Genomic DNA, 23,281 nt, shown 5'->3' on the forward strand with positions numbered 1-23,281 from the left:
TAAGAAATCTACCTAAAGTGTGATAACTGTTAATAGAAATTTAGGGCTGCCTCTTCCCTTTGGCACCTATGGAGCAGAGATAGCAAGGCATCTGGGGAATGCGTAGTGCCTCCACTTGATGAATGTGAATGATGTATTTCTGCACTGCCTCCCGATGTGGCATGTAGAAATCTGTGCTTCACGTGTAATACAAAATTGCCATAAAAATATTAAGCGACTGGTTATTCTGGAGTAGCAAAATGCTCCCTCGGTGTTCGTTTACGCAAGGAAGGATGTTCCCTTCCTCCTCTCCATGAGCCTGCCCAGGAAACAGCACTGCTTTACCTTTCGGCTTGAGCCTTCCCAAATTTTCACTGCTTTCTTTGGTTGAAGAGCCCAACTACAGTATAGAAAAGAGATGCCTTTAGGCTTGGGTCCAAAAGAAGACTAACTGAATTCCAGACTGACAAGAGCCCCAAGCTTGTCCTTCCTTCCAACCACTGAAGTGTTCCCAATGGCCTCATCAAGAGCAGATGAACAGACCAAAGTTGAATCTACTAAGGAAAAAGTTGTTTTCATAACGTTTAATTTTGAGAACATGCTAAAAAAAAAAATCCTTATGAATATTCATTTGAATATTTAAATGAATTCCTTTCAGCTGTGCTCATGCCTTTTGTGTGTCAGCTTTCTGTGGAGTTCCTTCTGCGTTTTATTGGTGCCAATGCACAGAGAGAGTTGGTTTTGCATTCAGGATCACAAAAAGCAAAGTCTAATTTATTCTCCATGAACATTCACACCCAATTACTTCAGAAGAGTCCAACTGGGGAATAGAAACAATGGTGTATGACCACGCACAACTAAACTGCATAGCTCTGATTCCAGCCCTTCCCAGCTTCAAAATCTGGAGTATCCATGTTAGGAATATCAACACTCTAAAGGGAAGCGGGCTGAGGAGGGAATGTCGGAGAACTTTGAATTTCAAATAAAGAAAATCGTGACCTGTTTATTCATGGGTATATCACAGAAAAAAAAGAGGCAAAATTGGTGAAATAAATTATTCACTACAAAGTAATGAGTTCTAGTTTGGTGTCATCCAAACACTGCTATAGAACTAAGAATGCAGCAGAATGATCATGACAGGCAAAGTATGACAATGATTTTCAACTATTTTTGGTTGATTTGTCTGAACTTCTGTGGCTTCTTATGTATGACATTTATTTAGATTGCATAAATAATTTCACATGATAATTTTTTACGTTTTCTGTTTGGATATATTGTGATAATCCAAATTTACTAATACGAAGTTTTTTAGCAACAGTAGGATATTCTAAACTTTCTGTGATACAAAGTGGATTGCTGCTATTTGTATTTGTAAGTAGCCCTTCTATCAGTTCAGAATGTTCTCTGCAAAGTTAACGCTTAAGTAACTTGTATACTCTGAAATCATGATACGTATGACTGAAAACATGAATAATATATGTCAGCAGTAGCATATTTCGAAGTTGTGTAGACTTAAATTCTTGAAAAATAATGTCCAGGTACAAATAGATTTCAGAATTGACATGTATGTTTATAAAATCTCCAGACAAACTTGTCATAGAAGGTAAAAGTATTGCTGTCGCTTTGAGTCTCCTTCCTGTCTTGTCTGTTAGCCCTCAGATAACATCAGCTCCAGAAGCATTTCAAAATGCAATCCAACTCCCCCACTTGTAGAAACGGCTATTCACCATCCTTCTCACCAGCAAACATTCTCTGACCTCCCAGCATCTGCAGTGTCTATTTCTGCTTTCCACCTCATCCTTGCCTTGAGTTCTTTTGGACCATCCCCACCGTCCCGTATCTTCAAGGGTCGAGGAAGAGGCCCAGCTCCAGCTCTGATGTCCCTGACATCTGTCTTTCTACGTCCACGCTTCCTGAGTGCTGAGGGAGGGAATATATCACAATACACCATGCCTCTTCTCTTTCATCTGAAGCAGTTCCAAGTCATTGCCAAATCATTAGGCAAATGACTGTGTTTTGAACGCCCTTTAGGAATTCAGTGGAAGCTACTGCTTCGCACAAAAGCCAGACACAGCTAATCAGCTGCTCACCACAAAGCAGCAGTTCCTGCTCCCGCCGAGTGGAAGTTATCTGGCGCGGGGAACGGCAGCTCCTTGCAGCGGGCCCCTGGAGCTCCGCAGAGCCTGAGCCCAGAGCCAGTCCGCAGTGGCCAGGAGGCCATTCTGTGGGGGTCACAGGGCACCAGGACCTCCTTTCACACGGCCTGGGAGCTGCTCTCCAGCACTGACAGCTATACATATGTGTGTGATGAGGCTGAAGCCCGTATCTCACTAGGGCAAGATGCACAGAGCGTCTTGCTTCTGCATCAGGACCTGCTTCTGGCTCCCGTGCTGTTCAGCTCCACGCACGCTGTTCTTTTCCCTCCACTTCAAGCATTTTATGGCTGCAGCTTCTTCATACTCTTATAATTTCCAGACCTTATTGGATGTATTTTACCTCCACAGCCTTTCATGCTGCCTACTGATTCAAACCCAGCAGTACTGAGTGCTATATTGCTATGCTGTATATACATCTTTACGGATAGTGAAAGAAATAAGTATGCAGGTACCAAAATCTTCTGGTAACAAAAGGATGTTTTACATACCTTGACTGTGACAGAGAGATAGCAGTTCTTTAATCCACATTTCGTTATTTTATCCTTTGCAGAATAACATAAGCTTGAGATTAATTTATTCACTTGCTTATGGATTTTTTTTAAATTCATGATTTTTTTCTTTCTCTAGAAAAGATTAGTGTTTGATATTAATTTTGTATTCCAAAGTCTTCTGATAAGGGCTGGAGTGTGAGAAATGTCTATCTTAGTTATGATTGCTGCTTGCTTTGAGTATAATTTTGGGCATGTCTTCTTGCAAACTACAATTTTTAAAAAGGGGAATAAGGAAATCCTGGGTAACTACAGGCTGGTCAGCCTCACCTCTGTGCCTGGCAAGGTCATGGAGCAGATTCTCCTGGAAACCATGCTAAGGCACATGGAGAGCAAGGAGGGCAGATCTGCACCAAGGGCAGATCGTGCCTGACCAATTTGGTGGCCTTCTATGATGGGGTGACGGCATCGGTGGACAAGGGACGAGCAACAGACATCATCTACCTGGACTTGTGCAAAGCTTTTGACACTGTCCCACACGACATCCTTCTCTCTAAACTAGAGAGACATGGGTTTGATGGACGGACCACTCAGTGGATAAGGAGTTGGCTGGATGGCCGCACTCAGAGAGTGGTGGTCAACGGCTCAATGTCCATGTGGAGACCGGTCACGAGTGGCGTCCCTCAGGGGTCCGTGCTGGGCCCGGCCTGTTCAACATCTTTGTCGGCGACATGGACAGTGGGATAGAGTGCACCCTCAGCAAGTTCGCCGACGACACCAAGTTGTGTGGTGCCGTCGACACGCTGGAAGGGAGGGATGCCATCCAGAGGGACCTTGACAGGCTGGAGAGGTGGGCCCGTGCCAACCTCATGAAGTTCAACCAGGGCGAGTGCAAGGTCCTGCACCTGGGTCATGGCAATCCCAGGCACAAATACAGGCTGGGCGGGGAATGGATTGAGAGCAGCCCTGAGGAGAAGGACTTGGGAGTGCTGGTGGATGAGAAGCTTAACGTGAGCAGGCAATGCGCCCTTGCGGCCCAGAAGGCCAACCGCATCCTGGGCTGCATCAAGAGGAGCGTGGCCAGCAGGTCGAGGGAGGTGATTCTCCCCCTCTACTCTGCCCTGGTGAGACCCCACCTGGAGTACTGTGTCCAGTTCTGGAGCCCCCAACACAAGAAGGACATGGACCAGTTGGAGAAGGTCCAGAGGAGGGCCACAAAGATGATAAAAGGGCTGGAGCACCTGTCTTATGAGGACAGGCTGAGAGAGTTGGGGCTGTTCAGCCTGGAGAAGAGGAGGCTCCGGGGAGACCTGATAGCGGTCTTCCAGTACCTCAAGGGGGCCTACAAGAAAGATGGGGAAAGGCTGTTCAGTAGGGCCTGTTGCGATAGGACGAGAGGTGATGGTTTTAAAATAGAGGGGGATAGATTTAGATTAGAAATTAGGAAAAAATTTTTTACGATGCAAGTTATAGAACACTGGAACAGGTTGCCCAGAAAGGTGGTGGAGGCCCCATCCCTGGAAACATTCAAGGCCAGGCTGGATGAGGCTGTGAGCAATCTGATCTAGTCAGGGATGTCCTTGCTCCTTGCAGGGGGGTTGGACTAGATGACCTTTGAAGGTCCCTTCCAACCCTAACCATTCTATGACTCTACGATTCTACATAGCTTAAAACAGAATAGTAATTTGGGCTGTAAATACACCAACACTGGTGGTAATGCTTTACAGCATTGCTGCCTTTTCATTTTCATTGCAAAATTGGAAGTGACCAGTTCTCACCAAGAGCTAAGCCAGCAGTTTGATGGTTTTCTGCGTGGCTAATATGATTTCAATTGTTTCCGCTGTATTTGTTCAGGCATGAAATGCATTGTAGATCATTCAGCTGATTTAGAAGGGATGTGCTTTTCTTGAAGCCCACCAGTTAAGAACTGGCAATGTTAAGTAAAAGTTGAAGCACACAGCTGTATAATGGAACTGGCCTTACAACACCACAGTTGCAGTAGTGCTTAGCCATGATGTGTATGGCTGTGGTCATGTGATGGAAATTTATATGACGATTGTAAAAGGAGGGGCACCATTTTTAGGAATATATGTCTGAAAAGATAACAAAAAATATTTGAATACATTTACAACCTAATTTGTAAGACCTGTGCACTTGTTTCCCACTAGAAATACAGCACTAAAGGGTAGGCTTTGAGTTGTTCTGTTGCTCCCCTGAGCAGCAGTAGCACTGATGCTACACCTACGTTGTAATGATGTATGAGCAAATCTGCAACTTCTGTTGCACAGCTATTGACCAACATTGTCTAATTTCCACAGCAGCAATGCCCAAACAGAATTATTGTCATATGTACTTTCATATTTCATATTTAACACACAACACCTCGTTTATTCAATTAAATATAGACAAATACTGAGTTTTGAAAAAACGAAGTGTTAAAGTTATAACTGGTTTATAAATGATGAAAGATTTTTCAGAGTGTCCTGATTTGCATGTAATGAATAATATATTTTACTTACATAAACTTTTCAGATATCTTAATAGGTTAGAAGATTTGATGCTTAACTTATTCTATAAATCCATACACAGAGTGTATATGTCTGTGTGTACATTTGTATAATTTTCTAATCGTTAGCTTTTTTTAATGTGCTCGGTTTTTATAATGTATGCATCTGCCAACTGCAAAAATTTACATTTCACATCTACCCACATAAATAAGAACAGTGACCTCTCCGTGTATATAAATATGTATGTGCAAAAACTTGGGATGGAAAAGTTAACATTTCAGAGGTGGTGGAGTGAGAGTCTTTGGATGGTAATGGGAGAAGATTAGAATAGGGTTATAAAAAATGTGCCAAGTACTCTTAAAAAAAGTAATACTGCCAAGGCTAATAGAATCCCCAGTAGGTATAAGCACTACTTAAAATTGCTGTAAAATACAGTCCTGAAAGATGGTCAGTTTGATTAGAAAGATTGCTGCTGTATGAAGATATTCTAAAAAGTTGTTTACATATTTTTTATTAATTTTTATTATAGAATTCAGGAATTGTTGCAATGCTGTCTGTAGTCTAGTTTTGAAAGGGTTTTTGACATCCCTTTCTTCAATAAAATAAGTCAAATAGATTTTGTTTAAAATTCTTAGACTTTACAGCATATGATTTAATATATATTCCACTCTAGTGAAGTTTTCACAAAATGAGAATTAATTTGTTGTTGGCCATTGAAAAAAAATATTCTCTGGATAGAATCTTCTTTGTAAGACTAAGAGCAGATTTTGAAATATTCAGAAGAGGTGGATTTTTCAAAGGAATTAATTCATGTCACCAGTTCCTAATGAGTATATTCCTCAGTCTCTCTCTGTTGCAAATTCATACCTGAATCTCTAGAGAATAAAGTGAAAAAACATACGTATGCTGTCTGAATACGTGACAGAGGTAAATAAACTGTGAATCTCGTCCTGTAGGTCTACTCTAAGCTTAGAGAGAACGTTCATGAGAGTTGTGTTCATTGATTTAAGTGGGTTATGGATTCCTTCTAGATGCAGCCCTCTCCAAACTGATAAATAAATATTTGAAGAAATTTACCATCAAAATCTTCATGAAGAAAAATCTAAAGGAAAATCTAGAATTGTATCTCAGAGTATGCTGGAAACATTCCCCTGTAGCATTTCAGTTACAGAAAGAGCAAATACCTGGTATTTGGCCTAAGACAAGGTATAACAATAAGGATATTTCCCTGTATTTTTGAAAGTATCTGTAAAAAAACCTGTTTTCTCCTGCTGATCCATATCTGTTTTAAGACAGAACTATCTGGTCTCTAGGGCTGCTAATCTGGCTTGTTTCATGGGCATTAGATTCCCATTAAAGAAAAAAAAAAGTATAGCTTTGAGATGAGCTCTCTTGAGGTCCTAACTAAACTACTGAGGAAACCTGAGTGAAGGGATGCTCTTTTGTACTGCTCTTTCACTTCTGAAGGCATTTCTGCTTTAATTCATTCTCTTTACTTCTACTGTGCTGAGTATTATTATAGTCTAGTGAGTTCTTGAAAGTGGGAAATGCCAAAGAAACAGGTGTAAGACTTCAAAAGAAGCATTTGTCAAGACTTAATGTTCTGAAGCTAAAGGTGACAGCTCAACCTAAATAAGCTCTTGTCAACGGGATTTAAGTTTCCTTAATAAAAGTAATAATAGAAAGTAAAGTGCAAATCCAACAACCTAGAGAGTGGAAGTTTTAGAAAAACATGCATCATTTGACATGATACCTTGATTTAAAGACTATTTGTAGTATAGTGTTCCAAGTCCAAGGTTGTGTATATTTCCCTGATAAGATAATTGTACGACCTATAAAGGTGCAACCTTGCAGCATGAAGCTGTGTGTGGGCACGTTCGTGGGCCTGGTTGTCCTTCAAGGAGGTTGTGAATAGGGCTAGTGACTAGAACGAGAATGCTACAGAAAAAGCAAGAAACCAGTAGAAAAACAGTCCTCAAGAACAAATATTTTGTGTCCGTGCTTCCCCCCCGCCCAAAAAAAAAAACAGACAGGTAATACTGTTAATGGCATATTTCATGAGAAACAGAGAAAAACAAGAAAGCTATATGAGCGCCACATATAGCCACATATACATCCCACATTGCGTTTTTCTTGTCAAGTTTATAGTACGTGCATAAATAGCTGCTCAGTTGGAAGTTTAGCTATCAGCTTTGCAGTGCATGAGCACCAAGACTATGAAATTTGATTTAAGAAACATTAGTAGTATACACTATTCCATATAGCTGTTAGTGGATTAAAACCAGTACTTTCCATTTTGATTTAAAGTCAGATAGCATAATAAGTGGTGTCTGCTTTGCTACACTTTAAAGTCCAGCCATGGCAAATAGAGCTGTTCGATAGCAGTGTATGTTAGGGATATGAGAAGATGGCCCTTTTTATCATTGTGTCATTTCCCGTGCTCATTGATCAAAACAGATAGTGAACATCTTTGCTAAAAAGCAGTATTTTCTCCTTGTCTCTTCTTGACTAATTACATGAGCATAAGATCTATGAATGGGAAATCCAAGAGCAGGTGTGTGCTCCTCCAGTCTTTTCTTCTCCAGTCTTGTTTTTTTTTAAAAAAAAAAAAATTTCAAATATCTGTTCCCATCAGTCTTTATTTGTTAGTTAACCTTCAGCAATAGCTCCCTAACATGCTTAGGTACATGCTTGGTCCTTTTACAAAGAAGACAGTTAAATACAGCTACTTATCTGTTCGTTTTACTAGCCTTACCTGAGGTTTTTGGATGGTTTTTTTGTCATACCTACATCTATTTCTGTTGTTATGCCACCCCACTGTTCTCAAATCTTTTATCACATTATTGTTTGTTTCAGGTTTAATTTTGAAGGATGTACTTGCCTGTATTTCCATGTAGTACCGGTTAGGAATTTCAAACAACACCACGGTATTAAGTAGGCTTTTTTTTTTCCATCTCATAAGAACATCGTTGTCCTCTCTTGCACGTAAGTGGGTTGGAGCCATGGCTTAACTTGACCAAAGCCATTGTATAAAACTGGTCGGTCCACGCATAGGTTGTAGCAAAGGCAGTATTAGCAGCTGTGGGGGCTCTGGAGATACCACTCCTTTTCTCCTTCTCTCCTTGAAGTGGGAGATCACACTTCTAATAAGCTGACTGCAGAGACAGAAAGAGATTTGGATGTTTGCTTTTCACTAATATTAGTTGATGTAGTATTTTATATTAGGTAGAGCTGTCTTTTCCATCAGCTCCAGCAAACATTGCTTTGTCTGTTCAGGCATCCTTTAATTAAATGGCACTGAGTATGATGGGAGCAGTCAAATGAAATGTGCTCACAGTGTGCATTTTCCCATTGTATCTGGATTTATCCATCAAACAAATGTCTGTTATGACTCCTTATTACCAGTGATTCAGTAATCAGATGTGCGTGCTTAGTTCAGTCAGTAGCCTGTGTGGTTATCAGTGTGACAGTTTTTCTAAGGAAAAATAAAGTCTGACCCTCGCAGTATTGCTAAGCAATATCTGATCTGGTCATCAATGTCCCTGCAAAGTCTAAAGGCATAGCTGTACATACAGGTAGATGAGAACACTCACATATATCAGTAAGATTATTTGTGGGCTTCTAGGATGCATATGTGATTAGTCTTTTATCTGGATCAGATGCAAAAAAAGAAGAGTGGGTCTGTATGGATTTGGGTAACAGAATGCCACGTTAAGAAGCCTTTAAAAATCAGGCTCTGAAGACATGGGAATAAGGAGCTGCAGATTATTATCATTATAATGAAGGAAGGAAAAGCAAAATTAGCTGTGTGCAAAAATAATTCATGTGATGTGCTTGAATGTTTGCTTTTCCAGAACAGCACAGTTCCATAGCCTGTCTTTTCAGCATTTGTCTATGATGGATGGTGTGATTCAAAACTCTCCATAAATTCTGGTGGCAACGCAGCAGACACAATAAAAATAGCTGAATTTTACTGATCTTTACCCTTGAATGGCTCCTTTCCAGTTCTTCTCTCATGTTTGCACTCTGTACATGTACACCTTTGCAGAGGCAAGAGGTTTCTATCAGGAATAGCAAAAGATACATTTTTCTGCATGTGCTGCATTGATTCATTCTCACACTCACTTTCTGTGTCTTCTGTGGACACTCTGGAGTCAGAAAATCTTGCTTGTGTTAGAAAAACTTTCAATTTCCCATTACCTTATTGTTAACACCGTCAAAAACTGCAGAACAAAATGCATGTAGTGGAAAACCAGAGACACCTGCGCTACATGCAGACTGGAAAGGCTGATACCAGGTAAAGTGCAACTGACTTATTGTGTCAAATTTCCATTGCACATTTAACTATAAAAAGTTAGTAGCTTCCATTTCTGGGATTAAACCAAGATAAGAGTCTTCAAACTGTGTAGAGCTGAATATAGATACTGTGAGCGAGAAGGCAAAGCAGGAGCTGGGCTTTATTTATATGTATTTTTTTGTACTACTGCTATGCCAAGAGAGTTGCCTGAAATCTACTCTTAGATTTCAAAAATCTGTACGTCATCTAATTTTCTCTCTCACAGTGACAGATACAAGAATTTTGTTTAAGACTTGTATGTAGTTTTCCAGTGAATCAGCTAAAAGTACAGAATATTCATCTATCTATGTGTTATTTCTTACTGACCTTTGTGTTCTTGCAAATCTATCTGAGATTGTAAAACTTTCCACCCCCCCAGACATATAAGATAAACTCTGTATTACCCAAAGGTACTTATATACTTTGAAAAGTAAATGAAAATAGCAAATTAGCCACCTGAAAAGCAGAATGGGGCAAACATCCAAAGGAAGGAGAAAGATCAAAGCTTGGAATAGGAACTACAGAACTTCAAGCAACTTCAGGGTCCAGTATGTTGAACAGAGCTCAAAGGGTGACACAGCCTAGAGCAGTGCGAGCCTCTTACCTGCGATGTTCAAATCCCACTCGCTGTCCCTTCTCCTCGTCAGGGCATGCTTGCCTTCATCTCTCCTCTCCAAATGGAACATGAGCTTCGTTGTCAAGGAATGAACTTGACGCTACTAAGAAAGATAGGTCTGATCTGCATTATCTGGCTGAAATGACAGATCGTCCAGACTCTAAATTCCAGTGTCCACATAGCTTGGTCTTTCTCATTGCCAATGCTTTCCAAATAAATTGGCAGCAACTGAAATCAGACTGGTGGTGCAAGATTTTCTTTGCTGGTAGCTTCCAATTCCTGGAATAAATTGTCTTTTTTGACCCCATCTTGTGATTTTACAATTTATTTTCAGTAGTTACACCAAAACAACTTGTATGCTTTGTTAATCTTCCTAGGCTTTATTTTTTTGCCGTTGAAATTATTCATTAATACACGTGGTTTTCTAAAACCATTGCAAGAAGCTCAAGATTTATACACATTATTACCTTGGTACATGTGTGTATCTGTTTATCTTCTGCCTTGCACGATTCATGAAGTCTGGCTTTCTGGGTGATGCTCAATGTAGACAGAGCATTTGAAATGCTATCAGGAAACTCCAAAGGGGAAAGATAAGGAATTGTGTACAAATGCTGACTTTTAGAGATTTATAACTATTTTAATGTCTTCTCATAAAGACAAATTCAGGAATCTCTTTAACTGCACTACAATTGATCCTGTCAAATTTCCAATTCTGTTTCAAAGCAAGGGCCAAGGGAAAACCTTGCATATATACTGTGTTGTAGTTCAGCCCCGATCGGACCAGACTACGCAGTCTCTCTCTCACTCCCCCCACACTCCGAGAGAACAGGGAGAGAAAATATGAGGAAAAACGGCTTGAGGTTTGAGATAAGGACAGGGAGAAATCCTTAAAGTTACCGTCACGGGCAAAACAGACTCGACTTGGGGAAAACTATTCATTTATTACTACAAACAGCAGGATAATGAGACAGAGAACAAGATAACCTCTCCCCACCCCTCCCTCTTCCCGAGCTTAACATTATCTCTACTACCTTCCCCTCCCGAGCGGCACAGGGGGGAAGAGGGAATGGGGGTTGCGGTCAGTTCATCACATGTTGTTTCACGCCGCTGCTTCACGGCTGGGGGAAGAACTCCTTGCATTCCTCCCCTGCTCCAGCGTGGGGTCCCACCCCTACGCCACAGTCCTTCGTGGAACTGCTCCGGCGTGGGTCATCTCTTCCACGGGTACAGTCCCTTCAGAACAGCTGTCCCAGTGGGCCCTCCACGGGCCACAGCTGCCTTCAGGCATCCACCTCCCCCGGTACGGGGTCCTTCACGGGCTCCAAGTGGATCTCTGCTGCTCCGTGGACCTCCATGGGCTGCAGGGGGACAACCTGCTCCACCATGGTCGTCACCACAGGCTGCAGGGGAATCTTGGCCAGGAGCCGCATTACTGCTCCCCCTCCTTCTGAACTGACCTTGGCGTCTGCAGCCGTTCCTCACAACAGGCTGGCAGATGTCTCTCAGGATCTTTTTTTACATCTTATTCACTTCTCATCTCCTTTTCACTTCTTGCAGCCGGGCTGGACTGAGTTGGGCCCAGTCGGCTGCCTGGCGAGAGGCCAGAGGGTGAGGCCTGCAAGGCCCATGAGGCCTGCGCCTCCCCCTCTGCGCCTCTGCCCCGACTCAGCTTCTTCACATCTTCTCTTCTCTTTTTTTTTTTTTTTTTTTTCTGTTTTCCCCTTCTTAAATACGTTATCGCAGAGGCGTTATCATGGAACATTCTGCTACCAGTTGGCTCGGCCTTGGCCAGCAGCGGGTCCGCCCTAGGTCCAGTCGAGTCCACTGAACAAAGGGGAGCAACTTCTAGCAGTTTCCTACAGAAGCTACCACCTTAGGCCCCCCCTCACTAACAAAACCACGACAACTGAAAGAAGAGGTATAATCAGCTCAGTGTTACTATTTCCTGTCCTCATTGCTGGAAACAGATCAACGCAGAATTTCCAAAAACATGGGAGGGATTTGTGAAAGATAATTCTAACCCCAATAATTAAGATTTAACCATTGCAAGGAATCCCAAACAAGCTGCACTAGTAACCTGATAGCCCTAACTGTAGTGGTCTGTCAGGTCCATTTGTAATAATTTAAAAAATCAATACATTTAAAAATAAGAAAAGCAGTTGTTATAAATGTAGAATTGCAGCAGAATAGTTCCATGCATAATTGCTGCCCTATAAATGAACAACAGCATCTCGTATTCTACCTTTTTTAATACAAGTCAGTGTCAGAAGTTGTGTTCTCTGGGCTTGCAAAGAATGAAATTGGATCTAAATTATGGATGTTTTCTACTGACCTCTATGTTAAATGATCACGAATTATAGAAGTCTCATGCAATAGTCTGCTCTGCATATATATTTAAAGAGAACTGTATGAATATTCAAAAATGATTGTTTCTCCTGTTTCAAAGAATAAAAGAAATAGAGTTGTTCTGCTATGTATACATAAAGCATTTCTCCCAAGGTCAGAGGGAGAGGTCAGAACCAAAATAAAAATCACTCCTGGGAGTGGTTTGCCACATAATCTTTTCTCTGTTTTGAAAGGTCAGAGTCTATGCGGGACAAATTTAATAAAGAGATCCCAGAAGCATTCTACTCGATTTCCGAGGAAACATTCCAGAATGCTAGAGCTGGGATTTTGTTACACTGAAATGCCAATTGTTTTCAGATGTTTTGTCTTAGAATTATGAAGGTGGCTCAGCTCCAGCTGAATTATTGATGGATTATGTGTTACCTAGAATATCTGAAAACTGATATTAGACACTGCTAGAAGTGGTAGATTGTATCTGCTTTCTCCTTTTGTGTACTGAGCTTGAGAAACCAGTGAATGGTACCCATAAGGAGCATAACATCAAGGTTACCACCTGCTGTACAATCAGCGTTCAAAGTACTCGGCACCTTTTGAGAAACATCAGATGGGCATTTCTGCTGAATGAAGTAAATAACCTGATAAAAAGCTGAGAATCTCTGGTCCTTTCTGTGTTTTTTTTCTGTTTGTTTTTTTTTTTTTTTTGTTTTGTTTTGTTTTGTTTTTCCTGTCAAAATAAGAACCTTAAAAAAGGAAAAGGAGGAACTGAGGTGTAATAAAGGCAATGTACTTGGAAAGACTTGTCATAACTCTTAATTTTATTTATATTTAAAATACTTCTTTATATTCTTGTATAAGATCTCTTTAAGAAAGATGTTTTTTCATCCTTGTAGCCTCTTTCTTAAAGAGGTCTTATACAAGACTATAACCAAATATAATTAAGTATAAAATTAGAGAGATGACACTGAGATGACACTTTCTGTTCCCAGAAAGAAAACATTTTTTTACGTTTGTAAAATTAAGATGGTATACGTCTGTGTACAGAGTCAAACCTCAGTTTCAGGCTGTGGATATGATCATTATTTCATTCATGCTCAGTCTGCTTCAATATTGATCATGTCACTCATTTCAGTGAAGTGGATTGAGATTCAAGCTGGTGAAGGTAAAATCAGCCTTCATGATGATTTCAGCTGAACACCGTTTACTGAAATATAGCAATTTTTTCTATTATATTTCCTACTTGCTTCCCCAACATGGCTCACCACTGATTTTGCCTTTCTGTTTGTCACAGACTGTTTTTTTTTGACCCTACAAGTATTTTGGGGCATTTATTGTAGGAGCCATGGTGTGTACAAACCTGCTATGGTAACAAGAATAAACAAAAAGAAGATAATTGACGTGATGTTTCCTGTCCACATCCGATTTAAGCAGAACTGTGCTATAACAAGGTCCAGCCAGCCCAGTGCCTCACCAGTTATCTGTGCGGTATCTAGTACAGATCCTTAGGGGGTGGGAAAATCGGAACAGAGCAAATATAGCCTCAGTGAGGGAGCAGCCGGAGTCTGCAGACAATGTGAAACATGACTTCAGAGGAGCAAAGCTTGGGCTTGGGACTGAAACCTAAAGGTAATGACTGAAATTATTTTAGTGTTGTTCTTTCAGCAGAAACTTCCCAGAGGCCCCAAACACTTTTTATTCCTTCCCCTGTGCCAGAAGCACCAATTCATTCCCTCACAAGATTCAAATTCTGCAGCTGTTCCCTCAATAACTTCCACAATGTGGTTAGTTATTGCTAATACCAAAAATCTACAGCACACTGTAAAGTGGAAATATAATACAATATATTTAATAGCTGAATGCCTCTATAAAGACTTAAGAAAGCCATACAGGCACAGTTCAGGATTTGTACGGCAAATTTAAAATTTCCTGATGGCAAAGCATCGACACAACTTGCTTTATGACATCTGCTTTCTCTTCACAGAGGGAGCAACCTGAGTTAATGCTGGAAAGGAAAAGAAGGGCGTGATATAAACCCAGTCTGCACCTGGAAACCCTGGTTGTTGTGCTCTGCATGGCTCACAATGGGACAATGATGCAGACTCACCTGGTTTCCTTCTCAGCTCGTGCAGCAGGAACGGTAGCTAAAGATCACCCTGAGTATGGAAACAGAAAACACTGAAAAGGTGCCGTGTCAGTGTTTTCTTCTAGTTGCGTACCTTCAAAATTTCCTTCAACTGTTACCAAACTACTAGTTCATTGGGAACTTTTAATAAACAATATCAGCCCTATGTATGATGAAGTATGAGAGGTTCTCTCTCTTTACCTGTGAAGTTCATAATGGTGGATAAATACAAGGATTTTACAGATAAACGTTCTTAAGTATTAATTTCCATTTCAATTATTTAAAGTGAGATTCTTCTTTCTGGATTATGACTTTAATTTACCTCAATGTAACACATAGCAAAACTTCATTTTATGGAGGATGGGAAAAAAATATACCACTACATCTGCATCTACAAGTTATACTCCTAATTATTGCAACAGTTCAGGAACTTACAGTTTTCACAACTCATTTTATTACATATTGAATTCATCTCACCTGAAATACCTGGTACTGCCATTTGTTTTCTATTTTTTTTTATCGTGATGTCAATTCAAAAAGCAAAATCAAGAAGAAATTTCCTTTTTTTTTGGAAAAAAGACATTGACATGTGTATATTTAATTAACATGCATCTCCTGTTGTCACATTTGCTTTTCAAAAAACTTAGTGTTTTGACATACAATCACAAATTGAACACAAAATAATCTGTTACATTTAAAACATAGCTTGTCTTCATTTATTAGTTAAACATGGCTTGTATGTAGTGGAAATAAAAGTTTCAAATCCAGAACCTGGATTTATTTGACAGTTTTATGCTTATTGAAAAACTTTTTTTTTTGTTCATTAATGACTCCATATATTGTTCTATATTGTTCTTCATCTTCCCGTAAGGGAAAAAACAGAAGCAATTATAACTTAATAACATTCTCTATACTAAGAATGTGTGGTGACAGATAATGAAGTCCAATATACCTATCTGATTACAAGTTGCTCTTTAGATGTAGGACAAATAACTACAAGATGGCAATGTCAAAGCAAGGAACACTTACACAATGAAATATTAATGAAAATACATTGCACTTACGTCTCAATGACATCTAAATGTGAATCAGTTATCAGATCTTGAGTGTTTGCAACAATTTTCTGCTCTGGAAAAAAAAAAAAAGTCCAATGAACTTTAAAAATGTCAGCCAGCAGGGCTTTCAAATACATAATTTACTATTTTGTTGGCTTCCTATAAATGGATAATAATAAACTCCTAGCTAAAAGCAAGCTCATAAATGCTGAATCAAAAATGTGAAGAACACCATGAAATGATAAATGCAGAGCTGTATGGTAATTTTCTTCTAAGTAGAAAATGTAGCTGCAGAGTTAAAAATATGAATGGAAATTTTGACATTCTGCTTGTGCAGAGCAAGGGTTTTGTAGGGAAGAATCTGTGCCCCTTTTAGTTTCCGTAGTGCTTCAGCAATGCAGTAGTTGCTGGAATCACAGCTAAAGTTTGACGGACTTCCATGAGCAATAGATTTTCATGGTCTTCCTTGTTACACTGGCCTCTTTGATACACTCTCATACTTACTTATTTACTTAAACATGTGAAAAATAGACATATTTATCTGAGGGCACAATTAAAATAATTTCTCATAGAGAAGTTTTAATCTTAAACAAAAGTTGAGCTGCATGTTATATTTTTAAAAGACATATATTATTGCATGGTATTAATAGAACTTTTAACGTTAAAATATTTTATACCAGCCAGAATTACGTTCTATTTTAAGCTAGTACCACAGGTTGAATGACGATAAAACCTCATTTTTTTGGTTCAATTTTAATAGCATACAGACTACATTTGAAGGTCTCTGTTCTGCTGATCAGTGCTCTTCATGCTACCTGAGACTGTGGTCTCCTCTTTATGGGACATGATCTCCCTCGCTGGGTGTATTAGAATAAATCAGGTGTGACTTGACCTGGGCAGAGTAGTGAATGGAACAAAACTTGGTAAGTGTAGCAGGTCGTGAAGACTGTTAAATCTTTCATTTGGATTAATATGTCTGAGGCTATAAAATACCATTACATGGTCCCCTGCCATAGTGGATTCAGATTGCACACTTGAGGTGCAACATAACTAATTCCTTTGCCCAGATTGGAGAGGTTGAGAGCATCCAGGCAGGCTCTGATCAACTCCTTCGGAAGGAATCCTAGATATAGAACGGAGTGATTTACAGCCTGATGTCTTCTGGACACTGTTTCAGTATGTGGCTTAGGAATCAGTAGTCTGAGCCATACTGTGGGACAGCTGTATATAGCACGAATTCAGTTAGAAGAGACTTAGGAATTATTTTCTCAAATGTTTATATTGCATCATAACAAGAAAAGGAAAAAAAAAAGGTAAATGTTTGACACAGGAGCATTTATGTAGATTGCATTTACGTAGGATAAATCCTGAAACTGTAAAATTAATTGATAATTAGATAATTTTTTGCAGGTTTATATTTAAAAAATTAAGGCTTAGACATTCAGTCTTCTGTTAAAAAAAGGACCTGTCTTAATTAAAGCACTGTTATAACAATGATTTAATTAGGTTTCTTTTCTGTTCACATTAAAACCTTTGTAATAAGAAGGAGCTACAGCATTGTGGAACATTAATATGGGATATATTCTTAATCAGACTACACAGTCTCATAGTAGACCTTATATCAGAAAAATAATGTTTCAGTTAATCTTTTCCTAGTTTAAACGAATATTCTTGGAATAAGCATAAAACTGCTTCAACTTACATATCCTAGCTCTTTTTTAAATTATTATTCAAGCACCTAGCAGTATGCTTAGGATGGTTGCATGATTCTATACACACAGAAACTGTAAATTGCTTTACAGACTTTTTTTTGTATTATCTTTTATATTATGTTAGAGCCTAAAAACTCTGTTCAAGATAAGGCTGTAGTGGAACAAGACATTGCAAAATATGGAAAGTAAATATAGCATAAGTTAATAGTCAGAAAATGATCTTGGAACTCTCACTGGTTTCATAAGCTGATTTTGGCTTCCCATATTTTAACAGAAGCACAACATTTGTTGCCAGCAGGTCGAAGGAGGTGATCCTTCCCTCCTACTCAGCATCAGTAAGGGTGCAAAGAGGATGGAGCCAGGCTCCTTTTGGTGGTCCCCAGTGACAAGACAAGAGGCAATGGGCACAAACTAAAGTACAGGAGCTTCTATCAGACCATTAGGAACCACTTTTTCTCTAGTGAGGGTGACCAAGCACTGGCACAGGTTGCCCAGAGAGGCTGTGGACTCTTCATCCTTGGAGATATTAAAAAGCTGTCCAGAGGCTGTCCTGGCCAACTGGCTCTAGGTGGCCCTGGGTTGGACAAGATAACCTTCAGAGGTCCCTTCCCACCTCAACCTTTCAGTGATACTATGACATCCTCTGTTCATCTGCAGCTCTGGATTGTGTGGCCCATAGTGCTCAATGTAAAAGCCATGCAGGAGAGGAGAGCAAGTTGTCCACAGGATGGTCTCCCAGGTGAGTTGTATTTTTTGAAAAGAGTTCTCTTTCCTGACCATAGCACCCACTGCTTTCTGAAGCCCTTACAGCAAGGATGCTAAGCTGTACGGAACCATTACCGTATTTTAAGATAAATTTCCTAACTGCTTATTTTGCTTTGTGAAATGATGAGTTGTCAAACAAATCTTTCTAATGCAGTATAAGTAAGTTTTCATAAGGCACCTAGATCTGCTTTTCTCCTCTTACTTATTTATTTCTAAGTGGACAACAAAACAAAAGTATTTTTGTAGGCATCATTAGGCAATTCATCCTGTTCCCCACCAAGATCCCACAGTTTACCCACAGCTTTATTGATTCTTCTGAACTGTCTCACACACTGCACACAGCCAGTCGATAGGATGATGATGGCAATCAATGTAAAGTATAGTAAAATAATAAACTTGGCTGAGAACAGCAGCAGTACACTTAGACCTTAGAATTTAACCTGTGAACTCCATTTACATTCGACAGGCCCTTTCTGTATTACAGCCTATTCCAATGGGTTTGGGACTGGATTGCTTGGAAGAAGCAAGGCATACAATCAATCTTGCAAAAAAATGTTAGCAAAATAATGTTGCGAAACTAGCTGCTCCTGGGATTTGCATGCTGCAGTTTCTTTTGTTGAGTTCTAACCAATGGCTCTAAAATCTGAACATTTAAATCCCATTAATGAATTATCAGTGTCTAGGATGTTTTGAGTTACTACATACACAGTAAAACATCTCAAATTAGATTGTATCTGGGTTTTGCTCTTGTGTAATGTAAATTAGCTCAATTAGTATTTGCCAAATGACTCAAGAAAAATTCTTGCAGGTAGATACATGACTAAAATTGAGACAAAATCTGCATTTGTTTTTCAGGCACTATAAGGCCCTGTAAAACACAATTTACGTTAGATAAGGCAATAACTCTTAGCTATATTAGTATTTAGGTATTTTCCTACCAATAATAATATTTCAGTGTTCTGCAGGTATTTTAATGTAATTTATAAGTTTGAAAGTGTTGCACAGCCTCCCAGCCTAGAAAGGAAAGGCTGTTAGATGTTTTACACGTTGCAGAGGCGCACGGAATACGACAGCAACTACTTACAGTCCTCTTCAACAAAGGTAACAACCAAGGGAAAGTCAGAGCTGCTGTTTTACAGAGTAACACATTATGCAATGCCTTTTATAACACTTAAAATGCTTTCTTCTGTTATACTGTATTGTATCCTTCATTTTTCTTCCCCTGGCTTTTTCTGCTCTCAACAACATAATTGTCCCACAAGCTCTGCGAATTGAGTACTTCAGTATAATGCACAGATTACTGCCCTTGAGCTGTAGGTTGAGTCTTACAGCAAACGTAAAAAAAAAAAAAATGAATTGGCAACATTGGTTTGAAGCAGCTTTGCTAAGATTCTGCATACTAGCATCCTTTGTATCCATGGATAACTTACATTAAAAAACACTTTGAGGACAATAACACAGCTGTGCTATAGGCAGGAACACTTCCTAACTTCCAACTAAAGGTTTCAGCTGCATCCCAACTTTGTTCTGGGAGAAGACCCAAGTTTGGGCCAAGTTTCAGTCTTGAACACACTGGTTTGGTGGGTTTTTTTTTGGTGTGAAACACAGTCTCATTGGCTATCAGGGGATTAGGAAACCTGGGTGAGAGGGTGTGCCCAGAGGCTCTGTGCCTCTTTAACTGCATTTAAAGGTGGGAAGGAGAGCAGCTGGTCTTGGTTCTGCTTGAGGCCATGTGGACCTGCAATGGCCTGTGAAGGTGAGGGAGTGCTGTGTAAAGGTCAGTGAAGCTTTTATGTTTTTGTGGAATAAACAGCTTTTCTTCACATATGTATGAATTTATAGTAAATTCCCCTGTAGCCTTAGATGCCAGTAATTGTTGACTGTGGTGTGGTACAGCTGTAGTTTTACTGCATCATTAGAGGAACTTCTTCCACTCCAGTGCTTCCAGAGATGTCTCCAGTCACATCCTAGGGTACCTGTGCTGTGTGCTGGAAGATACATTGTGTGGTTTCTTGCTTTCTTAGAGGGAAAATGTTTTGTGCATCTTGAATATTTTAATTCTCATGGTAGTTGCAGGCAGCCTAACATTCAGTGTTTAGGGGTTGTCTTTTTTTTTTAATTTTTTTTTTTTTCTTTTTGCACGGGTGGAGAGCAGACTGTGTTAATGTAACTCATATTCTGAGCAGAATTCTCTTCTTCAGCAGTCTGTAGTGCCTCAGACCTTGCAGTGTGGGTGTATCTGTATGTACGTGTGTAAATATATATATGTGTATAGCAAGATTAGCTTCTCTTATTAAAGCGCAGCCAGCTCTTAGAAGTGATGTGGTGATTCTTGGGTAGCAGACAGAAATATTGGATGAGTGGAAAGTGAAGAAAAGGGAGAACATGACAAGTTATGTGTGAAAGGTTTTAGTTGGGATATATAGTAATGACCGATGTTGGCTTTGCCTGAAATACATGAGCTTCATATACTAGCGCTGGCAGAACTGGCAGTGAATATTTAACACAAGTCACAACTTTTACACTTCCATGTTTCATATTCCATATATCTTTCTAAGTGTGTTATTCATCGTACCAAAAGTGATATAAACAAATCCTGCTCTGCAGGCTGCTGTTTACTCTCCAAGTGGTGTTTTAAGAGCAAACCTTCCTTCCTTGACATACCACAGTGACAAATTACAGCTAATACTTCCCCATCCAATAGGAAAGGAATAAGGCAGGGATAAGGATTTATTCAGTAGAGCACCATGTGGCGTATGTAACGGGCTGGCATTTTTAGAGCCCTGCCTTGATTTGAGAGAGCTTTGGTAATACATAGCCTACCTTCTTTGTCCTTGGCTATTTAAAGACTTAATTTTTTGTTGTTGTTTGCTTGCTTTCATTTGTAAACCCACGAAAGCCTCAAAAGATGCATGTATAACAAATCATATGGTGTCTTTATACAATTTCCAACAACATACTCAAGTAAGAAAAAGAAAAGTGGAAAATACGAATGGGAATAAATATGATAAATCGTATTTTCTAATACTCAGATATGTTCCTTTAAAAGCTATCAAAGATCTGTATGTTTAATGTAAGATATTTCACTCATTTGGCAATTTTTCTGTTCCTCTAAGACTGCCTTTCAAAGGCATTAAACTATGCTAGTTTAATTTTTTTTTTGTTGCTCATCATCAAAATTTTTCTTTATTTCAACATAATAGTACCAGATACTTTAAAAAAAAAAAGTAGTGTCACAGAAAACAAAGAGAAATTATGATTCTCAGATCTTTTTTGAAAATGAAAAAGAATTTGGTTCTACTAAAGTGCAGTCTTTCTAATCATCCTGCTAATGTGCATCTGAGAAGGACTCTGATAACAATTCCATTAAGACCAGTTGGAGAACTTGCAGGAAAAACTCCAGCTACTTTCTTTCACGTTTGATAACTAGTATTAATTCTGTGATTTATAAGTCTCTTTCTTGCACATTTCTACATTTTGAACATTTAGTGATCATCCGTTGTCCTGACTGATTTTAAGGTTTTTGTTTTGTTTTTATTTACTTAAAAAACAAGAGGAAATCAAGTTACTCTCTAGTTTGTTTTAAATAAGCAAGTAATATAGCATCATGCTTCTTAACTGATAAATATTTGAATGAAGCCAGGCACGGAAGTGATGTAATGTCCATGCCGTAACTCAAAATTTCTGGCTGTGTAACACTAAATTAAAATGGCTTAGTATGAACTGTAAGTAACATTCAAAAAGGGAACACCTCAACTTTTGAACTGTCCTATGTTGTTCTAACAGTTTTTGAGATTAGTTTGCCTGTCCTTACCTGCCTGACCCAAAACAACAGACAAAACATGAAAGGAGTAAATACACCATAAGTAATTCGTCTCATTAAAATTAACTTTTAGTTGAAGATATCTGAAAAGGTAATTAAAGTATGTTTCTGCTTATGATTCTTGCCAACATACAACCTGTTTCAGCAATAATCTTTTTTTTTTCATGTTTGACAAGCTATTTTAGGAGATAAGAATGATTGAGTTTTTCTGTAGACAGGAATTAAAATTAAGTATTTGAATTCTTTTCCAATGTGGCATTGCCCTGAAACAATTATCTGCGTTCTTTTTCTGTTTTTTTTTTTGTTTTTTTTTTGTTTTTTGTTCCCCCCCCCCCCCCCCCCCCTTTACTTCTTTAAAGGTAGAAAAGCTTTTGAAATCTGTGGGGTTTTCCTTTCATTCCTCCCCACCCCACCCTCCTGAGAAGACATTCCTTTAATGATATGTTTGAAAACATGGAGTTTTTTCAGTGCTCTACAGATAAAAGCAGTGTTAACATTCAAATAAGAGGTTATGTTTGGCAAATGGTACATCGGATTAGAAGGAAACTTTGAATAGTCAAAATGGTTTCTTAAATTTTGCATAAATATGTACTTCCAGGTTGAAAGTAAATAAATGAATTCATAACACAGAAAATGTCTTCCTTACATGAGGAGGTAGCCCTTTCTCTGCCTTTTTAACTCGATTCATTTTGTTAAAATTTCCACAGGGAGTTTCTGTAAGCTTTTATACTCTTCTGTGAATTATTTTTTAGGAAGTTGCTAAACTGTATTTTAAATAAAACTGAGCATCCTCATGCAGTTTTAGAAACGCCACACTGCAAATCAAGGATTGTTAACACTAAGAATTCAGAGAACTGTACAGAAACTCTCCTGTGGAATGATCTCTCCTTAGAAAGAAACATTTTGCTAAACTACAGATATTTCTGTTGGAAAATATTATTTCTTTAAAATGTTTCACAGTAAAAATTCATTTGGACTGTTTCTAATGGTGATAGCCTATTTCCATCCCATAGAAATGACATCTTATGGTGATATTCTATTTTGGTTCTGAAGTTCTAAATAACTTAATTTAAATCTTGCTGTTGTAACTCTGTTTTTTTAAAAAGCCAAAACATCAGTTTAGGAAACAGGACATTTGGTGTCATATTACATTATAAAAAAAAAAAAAAGGGGGGGGGTAGAATTTACCTCAATATGCTTCTACACAGACTTAATTCATAGGGCTTTTTTTTTTCCAAAAAATATTTGATCTGACTTTCCCATGAATCACCAGTTAGATCTTAATTTCCTTTCTCTCGTAATTTTAACTTTGGTAGTTTTTTGATTAGAAAAAAAAAAAAGAGAAATTGACATGGAATCCAGACCAGAACTTCTGGTGG

The sequence above is a fragment of the Chlamydotis macqueenii genome, chromosome 11 (assembly GCF_036417535.1).
Source record: "Chlamydotis macqueenii isolate bChlMac1 chromosome 11, bChlMac1.mat, whole genome shotgun sequence".
Classification (NCBI taxonomy): Eukaryota; Metazoa; Chordata; class Aves; order Otidiformes; family Otididae; genus Chlamydotis; species Chlamydotis macqueenii.